Raw genomic sequence first — 25,849 nt, forward strand, 5'->3', positions numbered from 1 at the left:
TGTCAGCTACTATTTTAATGCTCGTTACTGCCTATTTCCTTAAAAATACTCACCCCTTCTTTAAAATTAATCAAACCTGTCGTTGCTTGCCCAGGTGTCCTACTGATACCCGACCAATTAAAACTGGCAAAAAATGGCTTAGCAAAAATAATATCAATAGAATCGTGCATACGATTGGAAGGTTCTGCGCGCGTGACTTGAGTTTGCAACCAAGCCAACAGTTTTCTTTTGTATTGAACGTTTTTTAGGTCATGTTCAAGCTTCAAACGTTCTTCTGTGCTAGATACAGGAGAAAATTCAAAATCCGTCTCCTTACGGATGAGGCCTTCTCTAGGCTGACTTACTGCCACCATCGTGTCCAAAGTGACATTCGTAGTCGCAGTGTTGTGCAGAACTAAATCCAGTTTGGCTTCGAGCCTCTCATTTTGAAGTCAAAGTTCTCTATTCTGACTTTCTAGTTTAGTGAACTTCTCTTCAAATTTTTCAGACATAGACAAGATTTATTAGAGTTTGCATTGTTGTATTGTTGTCCATTCTAAATGGATTTTGTGTAGAGCACAAGGTGTAGGTAGCTAAAGCAAATGAATTGTAATCCTGCTTAACAATAACATTCTGCTCATTAATTTACACGGCTGTAAAACAAACAAATATTAAAAAGAAACACAAATAACTCCATTGCTTTTGGATCCATTGCTTCAGGATACTTTGATGGTGATGATGATGGAAATGAAGAGCAAGGTTTGAATAAATAAATAATAATGAAAACCTAATAATGTAACTTAATCGATATTGGATGCTGCTTGATCGATCACGAATGGTTCGATGACAGTTGACCAGTCGAACAAATTGCCGCTAGAGGGAAACTCCTGATAAGGATGAGAGAGTAAGGAGCAGTCGTTCTCACTCTACAATCTGGTATCTAGACAAGTTATTGAGGATGCATCAGGATGCACTGGTATCAGCTGATACAAGTCAACGACCTGCGACAAATCCGAATTGGTTGGTGGATTTGAGAACGACCGTTTTTCGTTCTGCATAGCGAAAATTTTTAAACTTTGGCTCTAGTAAAATTATGCGGAGAACTTTCTACACAAAGCGGAAAAGAAAACACGAATCGATGTAATGGCACTAGATTCGAAAAATTATTAGATAGTAGATTGCGTAGCACTTTGAGGTGTAAACTGAATTATGCTTACATTCAAACATTTCGTTATTTATATTGAATCACCAACTGGTCATGCAAAAGAGCAGCCGATAGCACAACTGGAAAACACTTCATTCCATGGGTAAATATAAAGTTATAGGATAACTTTCCTTTCGGATTTTTTAAAAAATGAACTATTTATTTTACGATGTTGGTCCGAGCTTGGACGACTAAAGACTGAAGACTGCTTTATTGGAAATAGTACGGCTACGTTGGCCGCGCCGATTGCGCTGACGATGCGTCTGGCTGCTGGTGTCCGGAAGCGTCCGTTCCCACGATTCCATGCTGGTGTCCAGTTGCTCGCGCGTGGTGTTGTGGCCGCTGGCTCGCGCGTGGCGTTGTGGCCGCTAGTTCGCACGTGGCGCATTGCCTTCTTGTGTTTCACATAACTTCCCCCCCCTTAAGATTGGAGCGCCTCGATCCAATTGATGGGAATTTTTCCTGTTCTTCCAGAATGTGGTACACGAGTATGCCAAAATTGCAGCTAACAGCAAAATTGCACTTGTTGCTGTTATGATTGTGTGTTTCTGATTTTTGTTGAAGTGTTGCTCAGCTAGTTTCTCTAGGTTGTTTATTTTAATCAACACAACGTCTTCTTCGGATTCCTCTGCTTTCTCTGGGTATTTTCCGTAGGTTGGGATTAGGTATTCGTGTGTGATTATTTCTCTGCTGTTGAATGTGAGGTTCTTTAGCTGAATTGTGCAGTTCTCCGCTTCTATGATTGTTGGTGTGCTGATATTCTTTGCAACACCACATGAGTCGTATACCGTTATTGGCCTCTGTGTATCCAGTAAAATTATCCCTGGAAGGATTTCTTTGGCTGCCCACTTTTGAAGTGCAGTTTTTATAGGGCATATTGGGGTTTTGTGAACTAGGATGTTGAAGATACATTGGTCTTCAACTGGCCAAGTTGGTTCGCATATTTCGCATATGTTATTTTGTATGAATATGCGGTTGGCGTTCTTTGCAACATATTGGACATGTGTGTCGATTTTACTTCCGTTTCTGTTCAGAGTATGGAGTTCTAGGAGTTCGAACGTTTCTTTTTCAAGCATGGGTATCTTGACTAACATGACGGCTTGATTATAGGAGAAGGCGATGTTCCCGCTGCAGTATTTGAAGACTTCGTCTAGCTGGTTCATGCTGATCATCTGATTTTTTAACAAATTGTACAATTTTTCTTTTTCTCCTAGAGTAAAGAGGTCCTTGTGAACAATGTTTAATTTTGCAAATTCGATCTGTTCTCCTATTATTCTTAGTATTTGAATAATTTCATCTACTTCGAAAATCATGCTAACAACTTCCAAATCACTTGGTGTTTTCGAAACTTGTAGAATATTTTGCGTGACTTTATGTAGTGTTTTTGTTATGTTGTTTAATTTTTCCTCAAAAATTGAGTTTATTTTGTACTGTCTATTACTGTTGGTTATTAGTCCATTTTCTTTTTGTTCAATAAGGAAAAGAAGTTCCTGAATATTTTTCAAGTCATCACTGTCTGGATTTCCTGCTATGAATTTAATAGCTGTTCCTAATGCGTCTATAAGACCTCTTTTCTGTCTTATTGGCTTAAGACCACTTAGTTGGTTTCTTGCATGTTGCAGTTTGTATTTAAGTGTTCTACCTAGATGATGTTCGATTGGCTTTACAGAATTAGCTGTTGTTTCTATGTAATCAAGATTTGTTTCAATTATTTTCAAATCAATTTTATGTATTAATCGAGTGTATCCAGCTCGAATCCTTACTAAACCTAACTTAGTAACGATTATTCCGTTATCGTTGGTAATTTCTTTATAGTTAGTAGCTTTTAGCTTGCTTATTGCTAATAAGAAAAAAATAAAAAAAATTATCATAATGTTTAGATGCTGTAAAGAAAGAATAATTTGAAAGTATTTTTTATTTTTTTCGTTTTCTTTTTAGCTTCGTTTTGTGGAGCTTTCTCTGGTTTTGATCGATGATATTTGTTTCCTTATTTTCTTTAACTTTTGTTTCTTTGTACCGTTCTTGGTGTTTCAAGTTATTACGTTTCTTTTCATAAACTGTATCGTTTTCTTCGAATATTTCGTATTCTTCTCTGTTTTTGTTTAGCCTGTTGAGGGTTTGTTGTTTTGTTCCTATGGATTTTTGATATATTTCATTGTAGAGTTTTTCTTTTTGAGCAATTCTCTCTTCGATGTTTTCTGAGATTGGTGTATCATATTTTATTCCATAGAATAACTCTCTAGGAGTCATATTGATCTGGGAGTGAATCGAATCGTTGTAAATGGCTACGGCTAAATTCATTTTGGTAGATTCTGGATAATTTTTAGTTGTTTCCTTATTGGAGAGAATGTTATGAAGTTCTCTAAGCGTTCTATGTACTATTTCAACAGTTCCGTTTGAAGAAGATTGTCCTACACTTGTGTAATGGTATTCTATCGTGTTTTCTTCTAAAAATGAACGTATCACTGTTGAAGTGAATGTTGGTTCGTTATCCATTACTAAAAGATTCGGTTTTCCAAGAGCTGCTATAAACCTTGTGAGTGATTTCAAAATATGTACCGTGTTACGTGTTTTAGTTGGTATAGCCATTGCTAATCTAGAAAACTTGTCGCAAAAAGTTAGATAATTTTTATCATGTATGATGAAAATGTCCATGTGCACTATTTGCAATGGTTTTGTGGGTGTTTCCGTGAATTTATATTTTTGTTTATATGGATGTCGTTCATATTTTGACCTCAAGCACAATTTACACAAGTTAATGAATTTGGTCACTTTGGACTTGATATTAGGGAAAAAATACGATCTTGCAATGTGTTTGGATGTTTCAACGATGCCTCGATGGTTTGCTTCATGTTGCACTTGAATGATTTGATTCTGCTCTATTTCGTCGGTAATATCAGTGATCGTTTTTGGGGTCCAAAATATTCTGAATGATTTCACTCTTGAGAAATAGTTTTTGTACACAATCTGTAGAGTCGCTAATATTTTTTCTGAGCAATTGATTCCATTTGCACATCTAGTGGATGTATATTCTTTCAGGATGTTTATTAGGATTGCTGGGGTAAAAACGTGTCGTTTAATAACTACTCGATGATAGTTTGTGAAAAGTGTAGAGGCTGTCGTACTGTCCTCGTTGCTTGTCTCAAGAATTATTTGGTTTTTGAATACATTTAATGGTCTTTCAGTTGCAGGAATGTACTCATTATCGTCAGTGTCAGCCGAATGCTGAGTCATGTCATTGCTATTAGTGTTAACGTTAATTTCGATTCTTGATAGGGCATCTGCATTATTGTTAAGGGTTCCTTTTTTATATTTTATATCAAATTCAAATGCTTCTAGTTCGAGTTTCCATCGCAGTAATTTACTGTTCAAATCTTTTTTTTGTCTCAACCAAACCAGTGGTTTATGATCTGTACGAATTTCAAATTTTTTTCCAAATAGGTATGGTCTGAAGTGTTTGATTGCAAAAATTATTGCGAGTAACTCTTTTTCTGTAGCCGAATACTTACATTCAGTGTCGTTTAATGTACGAGATGCGTAGGCTATTGGGTGCTCTTTGTTATCTTCAAACTTTTGAGAAAGTACTGCGCCTAATGCAAAGTCGCTGGCGTCTGTTTCCAGTATAAATTTGTTGTTGAAGTCCGGATATTTCAGTATCGGGTCGGATGTAAGAAGCTGCTTGCATTCACTAAAACATGAAATAAATTCTTCGGTATGAATTATTTTAGCATCTTTTTTTAAACATTTTGTTAGTGGTTTTGTTAGTTTGGCAAAATCTTTAATGAACTTACGGTAGTATCCGAGAATTCCAAGAAATCCTTTTATTTGTTTGGTGGTTTTTGGGATTGGCCAATCTAATATTTTTTCTATTTTGTTAGGATTAGGTTTGATACCGTCTTGGGTTACGATGTGTCCCAAAAATTCACAATCCTTTTTTAAAAATTCACATTTGTCAAGTTGAATTTTTAAATTGGCTTTTGCGAGTTTTGTCAAGACTTTGTTAAGGTTTTCCATGTGTTGCTGTAATGAACTTCCGAAAATTATGATGTCGTCTAGATAAACAAGACAGCATTTACCAATGAGCTCGTTCAGAATACTATTCATTGCTCTTTGGAAGGTAGATGGAGCATTTTTTAACCCAAATGGCATCCGAATAAATTCGAAATGTCCTTTTTCTGTGCTAAAAGCGGTTTTTGGACGATCTTTTGGTTCTACTTCGATCTGATGGAAGCCTGATTTTAGATCAAGAGTTGTAAAATAACAACTACGGCCAAGTCTATCCAAAATTTTTTCTATATTTGGAATAGGGTATTTGTCATCTATGGTTTTGTCATTTAATTTGCGGTAATCAATTACAATCCGCCATTTTTGTTTTTTGCTAGCATCTGATTTTTTTGGAACTATCCAAATTGGGGATGTCCAAGGAGAAATTGAGTGCTGAATTATTCCTTGGGCAAGCATTTCGTTGATTTGTTTCTCAACTTCTTGCCTATGAACGTAGGGATATCTGTATGTTTTTGTGTGGATAGGGATTTCATCTGTTGTGTTAATACAATGTTTAATAGAGGATGTGCATGAAAGTTTATTTTTTTCATTGTGTATTATTTGAGAGTTTTTCTGCAAAATCTGTAAAAGTTTGGTTTTTTCCTCCGAATTTAGATGTTCTGTGCGAATCAGTGTTTCTATTGTTTTAATAGGAATCGAACTTGTTTCGGTTTCGTTTGAAATGCTACAATTTAATTCGATTGTGTCTGAAATTGGTTGAACTTCAGCAGGACGTGTCCATACAAATTTGACTTCATTGCCAAAATTGGTTACAAGTGCTGTAATAAATCCGTTTTGAGATTTATAAAGACCAGGTGAAATTTCAGAGTCTAGGATTTTGATTTTTTTTTCCAGGAAGACGTCACCGTTTTCATGAGTTACCGGAATTTTCACTTTTTGTACGGTGTGAGCGTTCAGAGTTACATCTGGAAGTCCTAAATGTTTTATGGATAATGGTACTGTATTGTTTGGAAAGATTAGTTTGTGTTCACGTGTGTCAATGTGACATTGTAAACTTGATAGAGTTTCGTATCCGAGGATTCCATCGAAGAACTTATGAAACTTAAAAACGTAAAATTTCACATTCTTTTTACCAAATATGTCAGAGTAGTAACATTCGTTGATTTTATGTTTTCCTTTGCTGTTTGTAACTGTGGTTATTGGGCACTTTTTTCTTAAGGTCGATGGCACAAGTTCTGGAGATATGAAATTTTTGTTTGAACCACTGTCAATAAGGATTTTTGCAGTTTTTCCTTCTATTGTTTGGCAAAGATAGGGTAAGCCATTTGTTGCTAAATCGGAAAGTTTTCGTGACTTAAGATTTGAAAATTTACTTCCTCCTGTTCTGGGGTTTCTTGTTCGACTTCCTCAGCTGAATCTGAGTCTTCATCGTTATTGGTTGTGTGTGCGAAAATTTTGTTTCTATTGCTTACCCTGAGGGTAGGATCAATATCCATGGGGGTTGGCTTTTGTCTATCTGATTGCGGTTTCGGAGAGTATGAGTTAAATTTTTTCTCCGAAGTTTTGTCTTTTTTGTTATCGAATGCTTTTCCGGATTGGTTCTGTTCAAATACGGCCTGAGTTTGGGTTTTTGTTTTTTCAGCGTTTTGGAATCTGCACAAAAATGCATATGCTGATTCCAAGTCATTTGGTTGTGCGGTTTGTGCATAACCAAAGTAGGGCTTGCTCAGTCCATTAATGAATGCGGCTAAGCATTCCTGTTCAAGGAAGTGATTTATAGCCTGCCAATGTTTGGCATATAAGTCGTTCTCTCTTGCGACCGACTTCATGCTAATCATAATTTCCTTTACTTTTTTATAATGAATGTTCAGCGACTCGTTCATCTTCATAGACCAGAGTTGCGTTTGGTAAGTGGCAATGGTGTTCCTATCGCCCTACACTGACTGTAAAATTTCAGCCGCCTCCTCAAAGGTTGAGGGATTCCCGTTCACACAAATTGTGTCACGTGCCCTGCCTTCGATTTTGTTGATTATTGTTTGCTCGTAAATAGCAAGCAATTCAGGTGGGGTTGTATTGTTCGTAAATAGGCTCAGTGTCCTACGAACAGTAGTTAACCATGCTGTCAACTGTTTTTTGTTACCATCAAATGAAGGTATGATCCTAATTGGATCGGGAATGCGAAAGAGCGAGCTAGCCGATTGGCTTTGGCTCTGCAACTTCAGCGCGTTGTTTTCCGATTGGAGAGCACTAATGCGTGCTTCCAATTGTCGGATGGAGTCACATACCGCTTGGTAATTGTGTTCCTCCATAGTAGTAAAGGTGCGTGCTTTCACTTTTGGAAAAGGGGAAAATTTTGGCATAGGCAACTTTTTTCCACACGATTGTCACGCGTTGGACAATACGTATTTTTCTTCTTTTTCACTAGTTATGCACTTGTATGTTTAAGCGTTTTGTGATAGAGTTTCAATCACTTCACTCACTACACTTAAAACTTACTAACTCACCTTTCGTGTTTAATCGAAAATTCGATTGGTACCTGGGTTCCACGTGTTGGGTTGAGTCCAGTCGATGTCCAGCTTCGGTTGGTAATTTTGAAGAGTAGATCTGAGTCCTTTTCTCTGAATTGATATTCAAACGTCGGGAACCGCCACTAATCGTCCTCGTGTCGGGAGATGGTGTTTAACCGGATGATTCCACAGCGAAAAGGCCCGTACGGCTGCGCCAGTTATAGGATAACTTTCCTTTCGGATTTTTTAAAAAATGAACTATTTATTTTACGATGTTGGTCCGAGCTTGGACGACTAAAGACTGAAGACTGCTTTATTGGAAATAGTACGGCTACGTTGGCCGCGCCGATTGCGCTGACGATGCGTCTGGCTGCTGGTGTCCGGAAGCGTCCGTTCCCACGATTCCATGCTGGTGTCCAGTTGCTCGCGCGTGGTGTTGTGGCCGCTGGCTCGCGCATGGCGTTGTGGCCGCTAGTTCGCACGTGGCGCATTGCCTTCTTGTGTTTCACATAACTATAAACCATCAAATAACGATAATCAATTCTTACTTGCCTTCTTTCAGGAACAATTGCACCGTAAAAAGTTAGCTCTTCAATTAGAATAATATGATATGACGCTTCCTTTCACGCCACCGCCACAGGCCCACAGGCACGATATACCCGCGCGTGTAAGAGCAAACGAGAAGCAGACAGCTGTCTAGACTCTCTGAGTCAGCACGGAGCACGGAGCTAAAGTACAAAGCAGGAGAAATAATCGAAGAGAGGGAGAACACGGGCAAAACAAATACGACATAGTTTTTTTTTTATACAACGCGTTTGTGACGTCATCAATCCGGCATCACCCTAAACACACCGCAACACCGCAAAAATCGGGTGATGGCAAATGCTCATGTGTGTGTATAACGCGGCGCGCTTCGACCGCGACACCCAAAAATCTTGAATTTGGCGATTGTTTAGGGGCTCAATTGGATATCCAATTTTTCTATGTGTAATATCCAATTTAGTATCCAAAACCCGCGTGTTCCAGTGACTGGGCGTATTGCATAACGACGTTGGTAATTACGCCACGTAGAAAAACGTGTCAGTTAGAAAAAACGGAAGTCCTTCATCGACTGAAATTCGCTGAGTGAACCGCGAACGCCAAACAAATTCCACTTTTGTTGCGCAGCCGTCTGAGTAAGCAGATGGCAAATTGAACATGATTTGAAAAATAGTAGCGGGCAGATATAACACATTGGCGATCCTGCCAGGCTTCTGCTTTTCGCAGCAGAATAATTCATCAAATTGCTTCTTCATTTTCGGCCAGTGGGAAACACCCGATGCCGGTTTGTTCTTTTTTCCTCGATCTTTCTCGATCAATCAATCGATATCGGGGAAGGAAATAGCATGTACCAGCAACGGGACGGAGGCATGAGCATAGAGTAGTAGTGTCGTGACGTGCTTGCATGGGGTTATACAAAATGTAAGGGCAATGTATCGCTCGAGACGATCGCGTAGAAGCACTCCTTTTGGATCAAAAATTGAAAAATATAAATCGTAGCTCGGGACGAGCACGGGAAAGAGTAGCTCGGGACGAGCACTCGAAAGCGCAGCTCGAACGAGCAAATTAGCTCATGCTCAGGAGGAGCAGGAAGGAAAGTAAATCGTAGCTCGGGATGAGCACGGAAAAGAGTAGCTCGGGACGAGCAAATCGAGCAGAACGAAAAATGAATCGTAGCTCGGGATGATCATGGACAAGCGAAGCTCGGGACGAGCAAATTGTCGCGAACTCAGGAGGACCAGAGAAGGAGTGGATTATCTCATTTCGCTCGGGGTAAGCAGAGGTACCGAGTATACCTCGAATTTCTCGGGAAGCGTGTTTTTATTTTTGTTAACCGTTGAATGTTTGGTATTGAGGAAACGTGTCGACGACTTACTGGAAGAAGTGACTGAGCAAGACTCTTTATTCTTTTATTCTTTATTATATTATTTATTAACTCGCTAGGGTAGTTTTTCCTGTGGAGTGCTAAACAGAGTTTTTATTGTTTTTTCTTGCTTTTTTTTCCTCTCATATTGAGTGATTACAGACATTTTGAAGAATTTTTTTTCCAACATTCGAAACCAACCTACCGCAAACATGTCCAGTATCAGCAAATTCGTCCGTGCCCCGGAACATGACAGCGTAGACGGGAGCGATGAGGAGAATAACAAGGATTTGGGGAAGTTTGTAAGTCCAATTGACTCGGGTTCGGATCAGGAAAACCAGGAGCTGCGTCGCAAGGTTCAAGAGCTGGAGAAAACCATTGCCGGCCTTGTAGGCTCTCGGGCATCTGCCCCAACGACTTTGCCTTGCGAGAGCAACCCGCCAAGCATCCGATGGTACAGTATCAAGCTGTTTCCCAAAGGGATACCGGCTAACAAAATGTGGGAAGCATGGACAAAGTTTTTTGATAACTTCGAGATCGCGGCGTCGCTTTCGAACGCGAATGATCCGGTGCGACGGTACCAGCTCCTGTACCTCTCCATCGGAGACGAACTGCAGGGGATAGTCCGTGCGGCAAAGGCCTACCTCTGATGCCGCCGATTGCTACTCGGAGTTCATGCACAACATCGAAGGGTACCTCAAGACTCTAACGGACACCTCGGCCGAACACGACTCATTCTCGTCAATGCAGCAGGAGAGAGGGGAATCAGCCCTCAGTTTTCACGCAAGGTTGAGGGAAAAGGTCTGGCTCTGAGGGTAAAGTCCGTCTGATCAAGACCGGTTCGTTCGAACGCAACTCCTGAAGGGCCTGAGGAACCGGGAGCTTGCGAGAGCAGCTAGGACATATGGGCACGACACAAATTTTATAGTCCAGTCAGCGACGCGTGATGAAGCGCAACAACCCGACCCTTTACCAGTGGAAGACCTTAATATCATGGCTGTATCGCGTAGCTCGCCTCGCTACCCTAGAGGGAGCCATAAGAATAACTTCGGACGGGATAATGAAGTGGAATCAAAGCGTTTCCGGAGCAATGCAATGTTTTCGAAAAGTCGACCCGAGAGATGCTCGAGATGCGACCGAACAGAACATATTGGCCGTCTGTGTCCAGCGTTGAACAAGACGTGCAACTCCTGTGGAGTGCGTGGACACTTCGCTGCAACTTGCCGCAGGAAGCGGATCAATGCTGTGGAGGAAAACGGCTCCGGATCAAGATTTTCCCAGTCCGAATTCCCCCGTTCGCCTACAGGGGCTGTAGATCAAAAGCCTCAGCAGGTGTACGCCCTCTCATTTGAGGAGGTCTTGGTTGACTGTGCAATCAACACATCGGAACCAATTAGGTTCCTTATTGATTCCGGAGCGATTCCGTCAATGGTTTCACGACTTGCGTAGTCGTGATACAGGAGATTTTCTTAAAAAGTTTAAGAAACATATAAACCTTACCTTCCACAAAATTGTCTGAAAAACCAAACTCATCAATTTGCATAAATCGGTCAGAGATACATGCGATTTGACCATTGCAGTCCATGGTTTCCCTGTCTCTTTCTCGCACTGTCAATTTCTTCTCACTTTTCCGATGTTGTTGTTATTGTCTCTGCTTTCTGATGTGCGTAGGATTCACACGTTCGTTAGTCGAGTCGCTTCTTTCAACCCGTTGTGTCGTGTTTCTCGGTCGGTCGTGAATTGCTACAGCGTTGCTTTCTTTCTGCAGCTGACTCCGAGAAAAATCAGTGAAATTAATGAATGGCGCATTGTTCGTGCAATCGATGAGGTTTGTGTGTGCTCATCAGTTGCACTTTCCATGTTTTCATGGAGTATCATTACCTTGCCGACGGTATTTTGCGTGGGACGGTGTCTTCGAAGGGCTCTTCGTACATACCGAAACAACGGTGACTGAAGCGCATAGTGGTAGTGGTGTCGTGCTCGTCGCAGTTATGAAGATGAAAAATCAACCAATGTTGTCACAGCACCGTGCATCTGCGATGGCGGGTGCAAGACGCTGACGGAGTGCTGAAAATGCACAAAGGATCGTGCAGGGATTCCAAGTCGTGCGGCAGGGACGGATGTACGACGAAGCATCATAGATCGCTGCATGAAGGCACTCGACAACCTAACCAGCAGACAACTGAACCAGCAGCGCTTGTCGAAGGTGATGGTGTGCCCTATCCCGTACCCAGAGAGCGTAAGTTTACCAATCTGCACTCGACGGATACGTCCTCTGTGCTTTTACGATACGTCCCGGTAACGCTCCACGGGAACGGCAAGAAAGTTGACGTCCTGGCCTGCCTCGACGAGGGCTCATCAGTAACCCTGATGGATCCCACGCTGGTCGAGAAACTCGGACTAAAAGGCTCCCCGAAACCACTTCACCTCTCCTGGACCGGCGGACAAACAAGAGAGGAGGAAAGTTCAGCCGAACTTTCCATTCTCGTGGCCGGCTCCGCAGGCCAGCGCCACGAGTTAGCAGCGGTGCGCACGGTATGTAGTCTGGCCTTACCACCACAGTCGTTCAACGAAAGGGAGATCGTAGCACGGTACCAGCATCTTAGGAAAGTACCGCTGCAATCGTACCAACGGGAGTCTCCTCGGCTGCTTATCGGCATGGACAACTACCGTCTGTCCGCTGAAAACGGTAGAAGGAGCGCCTAACGAGCCAGTAGCCACTAAAACCCGACTCGGCTGGGTGGTTTCTGGCAATTGTACACCCGAGGCACGCGGCAGCGGCGCCGAATTACTGATCCCTCACCGCGTCCTATGTACTGGCCACGATCGCAAAGCCGGACACGCTAATACCCAGCAATGGCAGCGCATGTACGGAGTCAACGAACCAACGAACCGCCAACGGCTACCACTAGTGGCAAAAACAAATAGAAGGCCGGTGCTGGCAAAAGCACCTACACAGCAGCCGGTGGTGGGATTGGAACAGGAGGCCACAGTTGCGCCGGCCACCTGTACCGTCCAAAGACACCAAACACAGCCAACGCCAACACCAACAGCGGCTCCCCGAACGCTCCACGAGGACGCTGACTGCAAATCTGCGACATCGGGCCAGATCAAAGGAGTATAATCGGAAGCGGCTTTGGCATTGCCAGCAGCATCAACGGTCAACACCAAAAACGACGCAGCAGTACGTCTACCAGCAGACGAAGCGGCCATCCTACCCTGGGGAAGCTGACCAAGGACACAAGTCACACGCGCAAGGACACCACCATCAGGGCGACGGGTATACGTTCAACATGCGTTCGGTGGAAACACTGAGGCGCACAGCCGTGCGAGCCGTGCATATTGAGGTGGCCTACACAATATCCACGAGCTCGTGCATTCTGGCCATCCGGAACTTCGGAGGGGCCAATCGGGAGTTGCTGAAAGCAGTAAACTCTGTTAATAAGGAACAGCTGGTAGAAGGCGCAAATACAGTCGACTCTCGATAATTCAAACGTTCGATAATTCGAAACTCTCGATAATTCGAAGTATATCAGTAGTCCCTTGGAAAACTCTCACTATTTCGAATAAAAACAATACGATTTGGTACACTCGATAATTCGAAGTAAAATTCAAAGCTAGGTTGCTCTTTTCACGCGGTAATTCGAAGCTGTACCCACTCAACTCGCAACAATTCGAAGTTGAGCAAGTTGAAACGTGATAGAACGCGTCACATTGCGGGTGCCCCGTAACACTCTGTTGAACGGGGACGAAGATTTTCGTCCGAATTAGACTACATGGTGTAGACGGGCGGACGGACATATTTGGGGCACAACTGCTTTGTAGGAAGGTGCACAAAGAAAAGTGAAGAAAAAACAGTTAGCGAAAACGGTGGGTAAAGGCATAGCGTAAATCAATACACGCATACTTATTTCCAGTTCATAACTCAGCAACCATAGCTGCTTATTTCCTACCACTCTTGATAATTCGAACTCTCGATAAATCGAACTTTTTCCTGGGTCCCTCCAACTTCGAATTATCGAGAGTCGACTGTATTCCAAACAAAACCTGCAACTTTAACCCACCAGCCGCGATCCGGATCGCTTGGAAGACGTCGCAGCGCCAAACGGACCAGTTCTGGCGAGCGTGGGTAGCCACCTACTTACCCACCCTAACCCAAAGGACCGAATGGCACCAACCGGTGCTCCCTCTTGCGAAGGAGACGTGATCGTCATCGCCGACGACAACTTACCTGACGGTAGCTGGCAGAAAGGACGAATTACACGGGCAATAACATCCTGGGACCTCATCGAACCACAAAGGTACTGACCTGGCTGTCACACGCGGGCCGGTGTTGATTGATCGTGGTTTTGTTGTGATATCAAAAACTGACGCTGAATTGAAAATGCACAGCAGAGATAACGATCAAGTAACGGTTCGATGATAAGCTGGGTCCCGCAAAATCCCGGTAGATGGCACGAAATCGAAGAAAGAGGGAAGGCGATCGTTCGCACTGTACCGTTCGGTTGACCACAGGTCATTGCTACCGACTTGCACCGGGAACCAGCAGATTCGGGTAAACGACCGGTGGCGAAACCAAAATGTTCGGTTGCAGCAGGGGCGATCGTTCTTTCGCTATCAGAACGCCAACAAGTGCAGTGCAAATTGTTTAACCCGTGAATAAAATAACGAGTTTAAGAAATTACTGGTTTTATCTTTTTGGCGGGAGAAAGAAAGCGCCTTGCCGCACCAGGTGCAGCAATAAGGAGTATTTTCGGAAGCATCATATGTCTGCCCCCACGTATCAGGTTGGTGATTACGTAGCCAAACGGAATGTAGATAGCTCTCTTGCTAATAAGAAATTTGTAGCCAGATTTAAGGGACCTTACGTCATTCATAAAGTTTTGTCAAATGACCTGTACGTCGTTAGGGATATTGAGGGCGGTACGATCACGCAGATACCCTACGACGGGGTTCTTGAGGCCAATAAGCTTAAGAAGTGGGCAGAATCGAAAGTATCTGACCACTCTGAGGACTCTAGACTCTAGAGCAGGGATGTCAAACATGCGGCCCGCGGGCCACATGCGGCCCGCAAGAACATTGGGTGCGGCCCGCGACCCCTTTGAAACATTACATCGAAAGTTTGGATCCTTGAGTATTGGCTTATAGCAAATAGCAAAATATTTAATGTAATTTTTTTCACGAACTGCGAATTGCAAGAGAGCTGAACGAATGTCATAGATTTTTCTAGACAAGTGGATAATTAGTGTTTATAGAAAACAAACGTGATGAACTACAATACCATTCAAAAAAAAAAAAAAAAAAAACACATGCGGAGCAAAAAGTTAGCTATTGTAATTATATACCTTTACTTTTCTAAAATCCTTACCAAAATACACAATAGTGTTGAACTGCAACATATATTTCAATAAACTTGATTTGAATTCGTTAAAATTTGGAAAACGACTGAGCAACAAACCCTCTCTTTTACTCAAAATTTGTAAATTTTATAAGAAGTAATATAATATGAAAAAATGTGAAAATGTAAAACATGATTGACTGTTAAGATAAAACCACATTGATAAGAACATATTTTCATTACTCCAATCAATTATATGGTTTGGCCCGCGAGCCTATTTTGGGAGAAAATGCGGCCCGCGAACCTATTTTGGGAGGAAATGCGGCCCGCAAGGTGAAACGAGTTTGACATCACTGCTCTAGAGGACTCTCTGAGGATTTACTATTGCGGTATGCGGTGTGATGAGGTGCGTCGGTTTTACTATTGCTGGGATGGTGTGTGGGAATCCGGGGGTGGGTATATGTATATGTGTATATGTATGAACCGGATGCGGGGCTTCTTGGCAGTTTCAGAGCTGTTACAGAAATCTAAATTTCAAAAACGCAAAATCCGCGCCAAGCCATTGTAAATCCGCGCCAAATATTCAAGTCCGCGCCAATACGAAAGCAACTCATACAATTATTGATCCAAGGTATTTATTACCAAGTAGCTTATTTCGGTGGTGTAAAAATGTTTAAGAAAAAATATTAAGTGAAAAAATCTCTACCTAATCTAATAGCAACCAGTAGGTGATATCAGTGTGGGAATTAAAAAAAGGATCATCACTTATTTTTCTTCAGTTCATCTAATTTTTTCTGAGCATCTGCCTCTTTACTCAGAAGTTTTTCGCGTTGATCCAACATGATTTTTAAGCATGCTACTTGCGGGTTATCGTTTTTCAGTATCTTCAACTGAGCAGTGAAAATATTCGTCAATTCGTCAGTTGCTTCTCGTTTCTTTTTAACAATATTACTCGGTTCTTCAAGTTCGGGTTTCTTGCTGCTTGATCGTAAATCTTCTTCCTTCTTTTCTTTTTAAATTTTTTCGTTGTGTGTCTGCCTTGTTAACTTTGCTTTTAACAATAATTCCTTGGGTGCAATAAAGTTTTCTAAATCATTTTTATAAAATTGCATTCCATTGATGATATTTTTTCGATGAATGTTGTTTCGATGATTGAACAGTTTCTTCAGCTCATTGAAGTCGTGCTGCCGAAAAAGAACAGTATAAAATTCCAAGTCATCATTATAAAGAGGGATTGTATGCTTCAAATTGTTTACTGCCACAATTTCTTCGAAAAAGCGAACTTTGTCGAGATTAAAATCTACCTTTTACCATGTATGAAACGAGGTGGTAGAACTCGTTGGGAATGTTATTTTGAAGCAAGTATGTTTTTAATTTTACCACATAGTTTTTCATAACTTCTTTAAAGGAGGTTATGACCATTTGCTTCACCTGACCAGAACCTGTGCTGCATTGCCTAACATCATCCAACGAGTTTCAACAAATTTTACAAACTTTTTTGGTTTTTCTTTACAACTTTTTGCAAATTCTTCCCACTTGGATGGGACATCAAAATAGTAGTAAACTACCTTTGCTAGCTCAGACACCTCAAACCCAAACTCTTTCAATGCATATAATTATGTTTTCAAAAAACGTTACAAATTTATTATACTCTCATTAAACCTAACCTAAACTAAACTTAATCTAACTTTGAATAATAAATGCTAAGCTGGACCTGCTCGCTCGGAGGTTCGAATCAAAAAGGGGCGATCGTAGTCTCTCGATCTCCCAGCTAGCTTCGCCGCGCGTGGCCGTGTTGCCAGTAACGACAATTAGTTTACTTAGGGTAATTATACCAGTTTATAATTCCTCCCGGGGGGGAAAAACGGACGTCCCCGGCCGAATAGTTAATGGTGAAGCCTAAATTGTACTTTTAATTCTCTTAATCTTACTCTTATGCCTTTTTGTTTGCCGTAAATTCTCAAATGTTCTCGGTTTAACATTAACCGCTGCTGTTTTAATCGCTCTTGGGTCTAATTTTTTCCTAACATTTGGAATTACATAAACTTCCTGACCTTCGTTTATCACGGGTGGTTGTTCTTTCCTATTGTTATTGTTTGTTTGTTTTTGTCGAGAGAGCTCTAGGCTGGTTCTAACTGATGAGAATATTTTCTCAGCCTGCTCATGTATTTTTTTGGGATCTTTAACGTTTAACTGGTTGAAAATAATTTCGTTCGGACTGTAGCCCGTTGATGAGTGAACTGTAGCATTGTATAATGAAACTGATATTGGTATAAGTTCTGAAGTGTTTGAATTTTGGAATTTGTGTTTGTTCGTATTTAGAATTTCTATTATAGTGGAGTGAGTTTTTTCGACCTGTCCATTACTTTCTGATGATGACGCGTATTTTAGTGAAGTTCCTAAGTTGCTTAAAAATGTTTTTAACTGTACCGACGTAAATGTCGTTTCGTGATCGGTAATGATTTCAAGAGGGATTCCAAAATTAGTAAAATACTTTACTAGTGCTGCTTTAACATCTACTAAATTCTTGGATTCTATTGGGATCATTTGTGTAAATTTAGAAAACGAGTCGACCATTGACAGAAAACTTCGTGAACCAATGCTGAAGATATCCATGTGTAGACGCTCCATGGGTTTCCCAGTAGCCGGTCTTGGTGATATATTGATGTTATACGGCCTCCGTTCGTATTTGTGTGAATTACACACAGTGCATGTATTCACCACAGCTTTTATCTGGCAGCGCATCTTCGGAAAGAAATACGCTCTCTTCAGCTGGTTTTCGATTTCGTTAACTCCTCTGTGAGCTCTTTCGTGTTCCTTCGTGACCAATCTGTTTTGTTCCTCGACAGATGCCACGTCTTCGACTTGGAAGTGCACTATTACAAAGTAACCCGAGCTGCTAAAATGATTCTTAAAAGAAATTTGAATTAGATTCAGTAAATTTTCTGGAGCTAATATTGCTGTTTGTTTTCCATTATGATACTTTTTCAGGGTCTCTACTATTGCGGTTTCGTCAAAATTAGGTCGTTTTATAATTATTCTATTGTAAGTTGGAAAAGGTGTCTCTGAGACATCATCGGTTTGTTCCGAAATTTGATAGATTAGTTGGTTATGATAATAGTTTACAGGTCGTTCACTAGACTTTATAAATTAATCATCTGATGTGTCAGCAGAGTGGACAGTTTCGTCAGACTCTTGGACGTTTACTTCGACGCCTTCAGCTTTCCTGCTAAGCGCGTCTGCTACGACATTAGCTTTACCTTACTTATACTCTACTTTATACTGGTAGTTTTCTAACTCTAATCTCCAATGTAGAATTCTATTATTTTTCAATGAACTTTTTATAAAGGTTAGTGGTTTGTGATCCGTATACAATATAAATTCATTGCCTAGTAAGTACGGTTTATATTTTCGAATAGCCCATATGATGGCTAGTGCTTCTTTTTCAATGGTCGAATAGTTCACTTCGGCCTTGTTCAAAGTTCGACTTGCGAATGCAATAGGTCGCTCGATTTTGTATTGAATCTGGGAAAGAACAGCCCCTATAGCAAAATCGGATGCGCCGGTAGTCAAAATAAATGGAAGCTTGAAATCAGGATAAGCGAGTATTTGATCGGATGCTATTGTTTCTTTTAGTTTGTTAAATGCTCGACTGTACTCCGGATTGTTAGTGTTGATGGTGTTTGCCTTTTTCAAATAATTTGTAAGAGGTTTCGTGATTTTTGAATAATCTTTTATGAAACGGTGATAATATCCGGATAGACCAAGGAATTGTCGTATCTGTTTCTCGTTGGTTGGTAAAGGCCATTCTAGAATTTTCTTGACCTTATCAGGGTTTGGTTTCACACCATCAGGAGAAGTTATATGTCCAAGATATTCCGTTTGTTTCTTTAGAAATTCACATTTATCTATTTGTACTTTAAGATTAAATTTCGAAAGTCGTTCTAATACTTTGCTAACATTTTCCAGGTGGATTTCAAGACTGCTTCCAACGATAATAATATCATCTAAATACACAAAACAGATCGATCCCATAAAGTCCGATAAAATATTATTCATTGCACGCTGGAACGTAGCAGGTGCATTCTTTAACCCGAAGGGCATTCTAGTAAACTCAAAATGTCCGTAACTTGTGGAAAATGCAGTTTTCTCTTGGTGATCAGGATGCATTTCAATTTGGTGAAAACCAGATTTAAGATCCAAGGTTGTGAAGTATTCGGATTTGCCTAAATTATCCAAGATATCTTCTATCTCGGGCATAGGAAATTTATCACTTATTGTTTTGTCGTTGAGTTTCCGATAATCAATGACAACGCGAACTTGTTTTTTACCATCTGGGTTTTGTTTCTTGGGTACTACCCAAATTGGTGAGGAGTATGGACTATTTGAAGGTTTAATGATGCCACTTTCAAGCATCTCTTTAATTTGCAATTCTACATCAAATTTGTAAGCGTGCGGGTAGCGGTAAGTTTTGGTGTAAACGGGCGATTCATCAATTGTATTGATCTTATGTTTGATTAAAGTTGTACTTGTTAGCTTTTCGTTAGTTTTCAGGAGAATATTTTCGTTTTTAATGATAATATCAATCAATCTTTTTTTTTCCATATTTGACAAATGGTCTGTTCGAATAAGGCTTTCAATGAATTCTCGTTTAGGTGAAATATCACGAGAAAATGGAATGGGTGAAATGGTTTCAAAATTATTTACAGTTAGTTTTAACCAGAAGTTGTTAGGGATGATTTTACTTTTAGACATAATATTAATAGTTGATTTTTTGTTAACCGATGAGTACAATCCCGGTTGAACTACTACATCGTTTATCAATTGTTGGAATGTGGGAACATACCAGTCACCATCGCGATCAGTATCTACAGTAATAGTATTGTAGAAATATTTTTTTGTACAATACTTCCTAAAATAGAGTTCCACGCCGTTTATGCAAATTTTCTCTTTTTCATAATCGATAGTAGTTTTCGTCTGAGCCATGAACTCTGAACCTATGAGCCCATCGAAATACTCATGAAACTCGAGCACAAAGTAAGTTTGTTCAGGTATGTCTGGCCCTAAAAGTTTCATTTTACCTTTTTTCGATACGGTTTGTGTTCCAAACTTTTTCCTTGAAACTTGAATTTACATAAAAATGTGTATGCATCCTCGATATCTTTAGGACGCGCAGCTTGCACATATCCAAAATAAGGGTCTCTAAGACCAGCAATAAAAGCAGCTAAACCATCTTCATCGATGAATTTATTGATAACTGACCAGTTATCGATATACTCTTTTGTCTGCTTAGCGGTCATTTTTATTTTTTGTACTATTTCCTGAGCTGTCTGATAATATTTATGGATATTCATTCCGTCTTGCATTCGGTGTTTCCATAGTTGACACTTGTACGTTGCAACCTCTTGGCGATCGCCCATTGTTCATCAAAATTTCTTTGATTTGTTGAAAGTCAGATGGATTGCCCGACATACAAAGAATGTCCTTTGCTCTGCCCTCTATCTTATTATTCACTGCCATGACATACATTTCATACACGCGGTCGTCAACCCTGCCTTTGAATAGGTTCAACGTTTTCTCGACCGTATCAAGCCATGCGGTTAGCTGTTTGCGATTACCTTCGTACGATGGTAATGCTTTGATGGGATCGGGAATTTTGCAAAAATGTTCGATGTTAATTGCTTCAATAGGCTGATCTTGTTGTGGCTCGGATATAGAAATGGGTGCTGTGCATTGATTTGATGCCAGTTGCTGGATCATTTGCATGAGCAATTCATGTCCATTTTGCAAACGAGCCATATTATCAGTTAGCTTTTGTAATTGATCTGCTTCCATTTTTTCTGAACTTATGGAGAGATTTTCTATTTTGGGGAGATCGATTTCTTTTAATGTAGTGGAATAATCTCCAGATGAGTCTCCACTCAAACTATCGGTTTCCGATAAGTCTTTTAGAAAAAAAACGCTTGGTACGGAGTTTCGGTGTTCTCTCTCGTTTTTTTCCACATAAAACAAAAGCAATATCGGTCGAGCTAATGCTTCGTGATCGTTTCGATCGACCTCGTGCTTATCAAGCCTTCCGTATATGCCGATAATAGAAAAAAAGAACAAAAGAATTATCTGGCAAGTCTATCTGGTAGTGCTTGCACAGAATCACGTGTGGACACAAACACTTTCGTTTATTTCGGTCTATCTAGTAGTGCACACTTTCACTTTCACTAATGAAAAAAACAAATGTACTCACGTGCTTGTCCGATGGTCCAATGTGTTAGGGAGGGTCCTCAAATCGAGCAGCGAATATAATTCCTCAGCTGCCGACGCCAAAGCGGGTACCACTTGAAGTGTGTAATTTTTGATTACTTTTGCACTTTTTTCACCTAACTATAGTCTACAGCGCCAATTATGTTTTCAAAAAACGTTACAAATTTATTTTACTCTCATTAAACCTAACCTAAACTAAACTTAATCTAACTTTGAATAATAAATGCTAAGCTGGACCTGTTCGCTCGGAGGTTCGAATCAAAAAGGGGCGATCGTAGTCTCTCGATCTCCCAGCTAGCTTCGCCGCGCGTGGCCGTGTTGCCAGTAACTACAATTAGTTTACTTAGGGTAATTATCCTATATAATAATTTTCCTTCCGAGGGTCGACCATGGCCCAATAAACACGCGCGCGAAAAGTAACCCTTATTCGATCGAAGTCTGATTCGATGTCGCTACTAATTCAAAATCAGAAAACAGGGCCTGCTAAACAAAACCGACCCTTCTGTGCGCAATTGTTGGAATTTTGAGTTGTAAGTGTGTGTAAGAGTGAGAGAAAGAAATAGGGAAAGGTGGAACGAGAAAGTGAGAGAGAAAGAGAGAGACATAGAGTAAAGATAGAGGCAGTCATAGTGGGAAAAAGAGAGACAAAAATGGAAAGTATGACAAGGTGAGGCATAGGGATAGGGATAGATATAGCCAGAGAGCGAAAGAGAGAGAGAGAGAGATGAATAAAAAGGGAGAGAGATTATGAGAGAGAGAGACAGTGTGAATGCGATGGGAGATAGGAGATGGGAGATGGGTGATTTGTGGCAGGAGGTTTGTGGTTTGTGATGGGAGATGGGAGGTATGTTGGTGGGAGGTGAAAGATGAGAGTTGGGTGGTGGGTGGTGGAAGGTGGGTGCTGGGTGGTGGGTGTTGGGAGGTGGGAGGTGGGATGTGGTAGATGTTAGATGTGAAATGGGAAATGTAAGATGGAGAGGGGAGAGAGAGAGAGAGAAAAAGAGAGAGAGAAAGAGAGAGAGAGAGATAGAGGGAGAGGGAGAGAGAGAAATACAGAGAAAGACAGACAGAGGGAAAGACAGAGAAAAAGAGAGAAAAGAGAGATAGAGAGAAATCCAACGGCATTGGACGGTATGTCCGAGTTCAATTCGCGATTATGTGAGAGGAAGTGAGAACAATCACGCTCGCATACAGGATTAGCTTATAACGCAGCCAATCGATTCGTATTCTAATCTCAATGCTTGTGTTTGTGGATCTACGAATACAAGAAAACAAAAGAAGAATGCGAGAAGTGGGGACCGCTATCCACGGCAGAGTAGACGGACGACCGATCCGAGAGTACTGTTGTTCGGACAGGTAGCTTTACCTTCCGCGAAACGAACAAGGCAAGAGATGGGGGTCGTTCCTTCCGCGAAACACAGGAAATGCGGGATAGAAAGCGGCAGAGTGTGCCGAACGTCGAGTCGTTACTGCGCCTTTCGCGAATCGTCACGCACATGGAAGGAATTCTTCATTACAAACGCAAGAAAGGAGAAACTGATACGTGGGGAATAGTGAGCCCCAGAATTTGCAGCGAATGCGGCACGGATGGCATGGAGAGAGAAGGAGGTGCAATGCAATTGACATCTCTGAATTGTTTTAATACTGTTTGAGAGGATTCTTACAATTGGCCGAAACAATGCGCAATTCACATCGCAAATCGCATTTACGGATTATCATGCGTAGTAGGAGTGTTATGCTTAGTTTATACGAGACGCAAAAAACATTTTTTTGTAAACCTTTTTTTCACACGCTGGCCGAAAAACAAATGTGCGCAGATTTTGACCGTTGACTGACTCACTAACAACATTTTACCGTTTGCAAAGGATGCTTTGCGGTTCATGTAAGCTAAGCATAAAAAGTGGTGCAACCACAGGGCATGCGCTGTGGAGCACAGAAACTGGTAAAATCCCAAATGAAGCCCCCCCAGCCGAAATCGCTGTTGTAGCTACACCATTTGTGAGCGGATGTACCTTAAAGGTATGCAATTGGTGAAACAAATGCCGTTGTGTGAACCGTTTGAATTGAATTTTCGTTAAATTAAAGATGATGATTATACTGGAAAGGATTTACAACATAAACTCCCTCATGCATTACTTACATGAGTGTATCAAAATTCGGCTACGCCATCAACCTAGGAGTGCGGTATGAGGGGGGCCCACGGGCCCCCCTTATTTTACAAATTTATAACAAACTCCCTTTTTCGGTAGACCTAGCGCAGTCCGCTCGCTGCGCTCGCTGCGGGCGCGCCGCCGTTTCAAACTCATTTCTTCAGTCCAACTCATTGGTTTATGATCTCCATCTTGCTCAGTTTAACCGATTAGTTCAAGTCATTACAGTTCAGATTAGTTCAGTCATTCAACTGTTCAAATATTCAAACTGAATTGATGTGCCACATATTGCATACTTTCAGGCGCACATGTGGAAAAAATGACGACGATGCGGCGACGGGGGGGCCTCATTTGGGATTATACCCAGAAACTGTTACAATATGCTGTAACTCGGTACAAGTATCTGTCTTTGAAAAATTTCCTATTAACCGAGCTGTGTGATAGACGCGTTTAGTTTTTTGGTAACATTTTGCGATATTACAGTGTGTCAAAACGACAGGGCTGCATGCGTGATAGCGTGAGAATTGAGGAGTGAGAACGGGAACGCTCACTCGGGACTAATATTAGCTTAGAACTACAGTCGACTCTCGATAATTCAAACGTTCGATAATTCGAAACTCTCGATAATTCGAAGTATATCAGTAGTCCCTTGGAAAACTCTCACTATTTCGAATAAAAACAATACTATTTGATACACTCGATAAAGCGAAGTAAAATTCGAAGCTAGGTTGCTCTCTTCACGCGGTAATTCGAAGCTGTATCCACTCAACTCGCAACAATTCGAAGTTCTGAGCAAGTTGAAACGCAATAGAACGCGTCACATTGCGGGTGCCCTATAACACTCTGTTGAACAGGGACGAAGATTTTCGTCCGAATTAGACTACATGGTGTAGACGGGCAGACGGACATATTTGGGGCACACATGCTTTGTAGGAAGGTGCACAAAGAAAAGTGAAGAAAAAACAGTTAGCGAAAACGGTGGGTAAAGGCATAGCGTAAATCAATACACGCATACTTATTTCCAGTTCATAACTCAGCAACCGTAGCTGCTTATTTCCTACCACTCTTGATAATTCGAACTCTCGATAAATCGAACTTTTTCCTGGGTCCCTCCAACTTCGAATTATCGAGAGTCGACTGTATATAGTTCAAATGTTTGAACCGGAGCCCGGGACGGAATATAAAAGGGAAACCCGAAAGGGACTGGGGGTTAGGATCAGGAAAACGGATGAATTAACTTAATTTTGACGAGTCAGTTGACTAAGTCTAAAATAATGATTCGCTTCGAACTTCTTCGAAATCCGAAAGTTAGTAGTTACAACACAGTGCTTTTACATTTATGTCGATGGGGGCTTCAGTTAAAGGGATAACCCTACCAGCAATAGCTTCGGGTGGAGATAGGGAATTCAATGGGCAAGAGCGAGCTGGTGATATTCTTGTCTCTTTTACACCAACGCAGAAATTCCCCCGTCCCGCCACTGCCAGAAATCTCTCCTTACCGCGCCCATCTGTTGCCGCGGCAGCCGATCCGAACTGAAAAATCGAGGTTTGTGCATCAAAGTGCGCATGCGCAATGCAATACGATACGAAGTTTAAATGCCCTGCGCGATCGGGTCTTCGAAGACCCAGCGCGAGCGATCGAAAACCCAGCGCGAGCAATCGTAGACCAGTCGAATACCCAGCGCGGTCGAATACGGACGTATGGGTACCCGTGCGGGTATACCCAGCGCGAGCGGTCATTCATTCATACGTACGCAGCGCAAGCGATCGCTAAATGAAGAGCAAAAACCGAAACGCGGTGGCCATATGAATTCGCTCCGCGAGAGGTTTAAATGGCTAGAGCGGGTTGAGCGTATACCGATGCATTCCCATACAGCCCATACAAACGGCTACGCAGTAGATATATATTGGGCCTTTAGCACACCGTTCTCAACAAAGAGCGACGGTCTTGCGGTAGGTGCGCAGAGACCGGAGTGGAAACAACGCGGTTCAAGTCCGCGTAAACAGCTCGAGACATGAGAATGTGTAGAAGGAATAGAAGAGAAAAAGAGCGCCGGGCCCCGAAAGGGGCCTCCATTTTTCGTTTTTGCCGCGGCAACTTCGGTTTTGCTTCGGTTTAGGTGTCGCGATAAATCTGAAAACGAAGTAAAAGTCACCATGCGTACGAAGCCCGTTTTACAAAGCGCGGTGGCGCTCGGGAAATTCTGTGCGCCAAGACCAGGCACTGGTCGAACAGGGAGAGGGTCAGATTATTTCGTTAGTTTTGATCCCACAATTCATATTTGTATTTGAACCTGCTAACTGCTCGGCAATTGTCAACACAATATACCTTCTGCAGAAAGACCTAGAAACTGTAACGGGGACGACATGGAACCTTTAACGGACCGGTAGATGAGCCAGGAACTGCTGACGGGCCAGGTACCTGGCCTAAAAAACCTAGTCCTATATAATAATTTTCCTTCCGAGGGTCGACCATGGCCCAATAAACACGCGCGCGAAAAGTAA

The 25,849-nt window shown here is 41.6% G+C and overlaps 1 pseudogene; it reads right to left on the minus strand.

Moving 5' to 3' along the window:
- Positions 1–15,584: 15,584 nt before the first annotated feature.
- Positions 15,585–25,849, minus strand: part of LOC131270444 (uncharacterized) — a 33,589-nt pseudogene continuing 23,324 nt past the window's right edge.

This window comes from Anopheles coustani (assembly GCF_943734705.1).
Source record: "Anopheles coustani chromosome X unlocalized genomic scaffold, idAnoCousDA_361_x.2 X_unloc_3, whole genome shotgun sequence".
NCBI lineage: Eukaryota > Metazoa > Arthropoda > Insecta > Diptera > Culicidae > Anopheles > Anopheles coustani.